Source organism: Phascolarctos cinereus, unplaced genomic scaffold (genome assembly GCF_003287225.1).
Source record: "Phascolarctos cinereus isolate Bilbo 61053 unplaced genomic scaffold, phaCin_HiC Scaffold_3;HRSCAF=262, whole genome shotgun sequence".
NCBI lineage: Eukaryota > Metazoa > Chordata > Mammalia > Diprotodontia > Phascolarctidae > Phascolarctos > Phascolarctos cinereus.
In genome coordinates this window covers 172,587,425-172,592,456 of record NW_027555736.1, presented here as the reverse complement: position 1 = coordinate 172,592,456, position 5,032 = coordinate 172,587,425, and positions in this window count along the sequence as shown.

Here is a 5,032-nt window from a genome sequence, read left to right as displayed (position 1 = left end):
AAAGCCAGCAAAATATGGAGGATAGATTTGGGGAGAGTGATGTTCTCAAAAGGCAATCAGAAAGAGACTCTTGATTTGCGTCAAAGACAAAATGTGTAGGAAGTTTGGGATTTCCTGACTAAAACTGAGTAAAAGGAGGGATACGGTTGGTGGTTCATAAGGACCAGATGAGTCTGCTGGGGACAGCTGACAGCTTTCAATTCCATACCTTCAGTCATTAGCCTTGTATGAAGCACCTAGACCACGTTTCTGTCACTATACACTTTGTACTTTGGATTAAGGGACTGTATTTTTCCATTCCTGAATGAATGCAACCTGGAATGGTTGTAGTAGGGCCTGATCTTGCTCCAGCTTGCCTTTCCAGGCTTATTACATATCACTTTCCGTCACATTCATGATGTTCCAGCCAAACCCACCCACAAGGTTTTTCCTGTAAGAGGGATTCCATGTCTTGCCTCCAAGCCCCTGCAAAGGCTGTCCGTCATACATGGAATCCACATCCTCTTCACTTCTGCCTTGAGGCCTATCTCCATCTCTCTTCTCCTTCCCCCCAAGTTGTTAATGCCTTTTCTCCAAAATTACTTTGTATTACTTTCTCATTCATATGTTGTTCCCTCCTTAACACTCCTGCTCCCCTTCATACCCACATACTAGAAGGTAGACTCCTTAATGGAAAGGATTCCTTGTCTCTGTATTGCTGGCACCTGGCACAGTGCCTGGTTTATTGAATGAATGAATGAATGAATGAATGAATGATAAGAGCTTCATTGATTCTTAAGACTGAGATAGGAACCAAAGTCCACAAACTAATAAGTATCAGTGCTTTGGGTTACTATTATTATTATTTAAACAATCAGAAACCAAGGCCAGAAATAGGGAAGAGAGAAGTAGTTAGGGTTATTTAAAATTCAATTATAACAGGAATGTTATAAGATGGCTCAGTGGATAAAGTGCTGGGCTTGGAGTCAGGAAGACCTGAGTTCAAATCTGTCATCAAAACTCCCTACCTGTAAGACCCTGGGCAAGTCACTTAACTTCTGTTTTCCCAATCCAGTGGAGAAGGAAATGGCAAACCATTCTAGTATTTTTGCCAAGAAAACCCCATACGGGGTCATGGAGAGTTGGACATAACTGAACAACAAGAAAAATGAATGATAAACAGTGTTAGGTTAGCTTACCCTTATTTAAAATGCAACTACAGCTGAAACAATGTCAGGTACATGAAAGCAAAAATAAAACAGATGACTCTAGAGATCATGGTTGTTCCCCTGATCCACATGCTTTGTAAGGCCAGGCTTTCTCATGCAGAGACAGAAATAAGGTGGGCAAGCAGGGCTTTTCCCAGGTGTCAAACAGCAGAATGATGAACTTCGATAGAATAATAGCTAGCATTTATGCAGCACTTCAGGGGCTTTACAAATATCATGTGATTTAACCTGGGAGGGAGGTGCTACTGTTATCCTCAATTTTTGATGAAAAAACCAAGCCAGACAGAGGGTAAGTGATTTGTGCAGAGTCACAAAGCTAGGTGTGTCTGAGGGTGAATTTGAATTCAGATCTTCCTGAGTCTAAGTCTAGTGCTCTGCCTTTGCTTTAAGTCCTGTTCATATTCTTTCAGGGCTGTTTACCTAAGGGTGGAATGTCACAGATAAAACCTGAGGAGTCAGATCAAGTGGGGATGCCTGGAATCAGCAGGGGGATCATAAGTAAAGACTGGGTAGTTTTCTCTCCTCCCCACTCCAAATAAATAAATAAATAAGCAAGCAAACAAATAAATAATTGAAGAAATAAATAAATGAATGATTTAAAAAATGCATACAGAGTAAGATCTTTGGAAGCAGGAACTGGGTCTCACATCTTAGTCTCTCTTGCTCTAAGCACAGTTAAAATGTGAGTTATTTCCCCTGTGGTTAGTGCTCCTGCAACCTCCAAATTGCTTTGTGTTCATCTGTGTGTGATTTCTTTGTATATACATTCTGTATCCCCTGCAGAATGTGAGGGTTTTGAAGGCAGGGATTATTTTACTTTACCTTTGTAAACCTGGCTCTAAGTACAAAATCTTGTAAGTAGCAGGTGATTAATAAGTGCTTATTTAATTGACCCATGGCATAGCATGGATGTACTTTGTTATATTAAACTGAGTCTTTCTCAGTTTTCATTTTTTCCTATGTATGAATGAATAGGGGCAGTACTTCCTGTCCCTGAATTTCCTTCATGATCACTAAAAAGCTGTGAAAATACCTAAAAACAATCTTGTTTGTGATTGTCTAAACACAGAGAACAGAGACTCTGTTTTTAACAGTCACGGAATCAATGGAAGCTGATGTCACTCTGGGCTATGGTGTGTGCTGATAAATGTTTAACAACTGGATCTCTGGAAAAAAAAAGTGCCAAAACACATTAGTTTAATTTGCATTGTTACCATTGTCTCCATCACTTTTTTTTTTAAATTTAGGCAATTGGGGTTAAGTGACTTGCCCAGGGTCACACAGCTAGTAAGTGTCAAGTGTTTGGTCTGAGGTTGGATTTGAACTCAGGTCCTCCTGACTTCAGGCCAGTACTCTATCCACTGTGCCACCTAGCTGCCCCTCCATCACTTTTTAAAGTCTAGAAACCAACAAAACAATAAATCGGGCTCTGGTTTGTAGTTTGCTGATTTCCTTGGTGTAAATCCTCACACCGGCTCCAGCACAACCCTGAAACAGGGCCAAAAGCCTCATGGATACAAACATTTGAAACTGTGAGCAACTGGAGGTGCAAAGGTATCTAGAAGGTAAGCAAGAATAAGGGAAGTGAGATTTGGGCTTTACCAGGAACCTGTGGCTAGGACTCTGGACATATGGTATAGAACCTAACTGAAAATTCCTTCATCTGCCTTTATGTTGCTGTGGGTATTGGAATCAATCATAGACTTTCAGAGTTTTAAGGGACCCCAACCTACTCAAAATCCTACTTGACCAATCTACTTCAAAATTCCCAGAAAGTATTCATTCCCATTACGTTTGAAGGCCCCTAATGAAAAAGCAATTAAAAGAGTTGACTAGCAAGGTAAATGGCTAGGCCTAAAGGTCACTCCTTTGTCACCAGGAAATTCATATTACTCAATGTTTTGAATGTAATTGGAATGGAAGATGAGGCGTTCTTTCATTAAGGGCTTCATTTCTTACCAGCAGTAGATGATCTTGAAGTATATGGCCAGCTTTATAAACCCCTCATCTCCCTCCTGCTCCTAGAATCCTGAACTTTACACAGAGTTCAGATCTTACTATAACTGAAATCCGTGCATCTGGGTTCATGCAAATTTACAAAAGCTTATTTAAGCCAATTAGAGGAGTGGGTTGGAGATAATACATTCAATAGGAATGTACAAATACATGTTCCAAAGCTCATTAAAACCAATCAGAGAGGGATAAATAAATTCAAATGTAAAAAGTAGTTGATTATTTTTTAAAAGAAAAATGAAAATGAAGAAGTAACAAAAGAGGAGAGGTATTATTATATTAACTAAACATTACAGAGACTATACTTCTCACTCTGCACAACTGTATTTATATTTTGATTTAGTGAAGAATTTGTTCCGTACTCTTGCATGTGATTATTTGGGAAAAGTGTACAGGGAACACCCTTGCCACATCACCTAAGAAAGGAGGGTTGTAGAGGGGGTTGGGTGGAGTTCAGTGATGCTTAATTCAGTGCAGGGGAATAGAATGTTGTAGTCATATCTTAATCTCTCTTGCTCTAATTTGAATTATTTCCCCTCTGTGGTTAGTGATCCTTCCACTTCAAAATTGCTTTGTATGTATTTGTGCATAATTTCTTTGTGTACTTTCTACATCCCCTACAGAATGTGAGGTCTTTGAAAGCAGGGATGTAGCAAGAGAAAGGAATATCTCTCTTTTTCATGTCTCCTCAGAGAAATATTCAAAGAAAAGTAAAAGATCTGTCATCTCGGAGGGAGACACTACTCCAGGGTGGGCTGAGCCACAGGGGGCCAAGCTTCTAGGCACAGAATGACGAGATGGAGCCTTACAGTTGCTGGTTTTGAGTGTCTCTGGAAGAACAGATTGGATACAAAAATATAAACATCTCAAGATTTTATAAGGATGTGTACTCAGAAACTGGCAAGAGAATCACGAAGAGGTAGTTGAGAGCTTCCCTGGGGATCCTGTGGATTCAGGCTTTCTGTGAATTGAGAATGTTCATAGAAAGGATGGTGGAAATAATTTTATAGCTAAATCAGGGAGGGAGCTAATAGGTTCTATGCCATCCTCCTAGTTGGTTTTTGGAAATATTATCATAGGCTTGGAAAGAGTTACAGTGATGTCTCAGTGAGCATCACCTATATCTGCTGTTCTCTTATTGGCTGGGGGAGGGGGAAGATGAAGGTGGAGCAGAGTCTTTGAGTACTGAGGCTCCAGGAAGAAGAGGCCACCACACTGGAATGCAATTGGTCATCTGATGTGAATAACTCATGCTCATATTGAATCTCTGTGAATACTTTGTCCCCCTGTTTGTCATGATTGCAGTGGAAGAGCAGGAAGGAAGATTAAGATCAGCAGAAGGGAATGCCATTGCTCTCTGAACATTACTGACTTCCAACATAGAGACTCAGGCACCTACCTCTGGACTGGGCAGGCACAGTGCTTCCCAGGCATCTGTGGCTAGGACTCTAGCCACATTTGCTAGCATGAGGTGAAGTGAGGGTGGGGAACAAGGTTCAAATAAATTAAATTCATGATAATTGAGTATTTATAATATATGAGGTATGAAGGCACCATGATAGTATTCTATAACCTTGTCTTTCCTGCAGCCCATTGGAAGCATTTGAATTTTTAAAAAGAAATAGTTTTTGATAAATGGTCAAAGGATATGAACAGGTAGTTTTCAGAAGAAATCAAAGCCTTCTATAGTCATATAAATGTTTTAAATCACTATTGATTAGAGAAATGAAAACAAAATACCTCTGAGGTACCACCTCGGACCTATCAGATAGGCTAACATGACATAAAAGGAAAGTGATAAAATCTTGAGG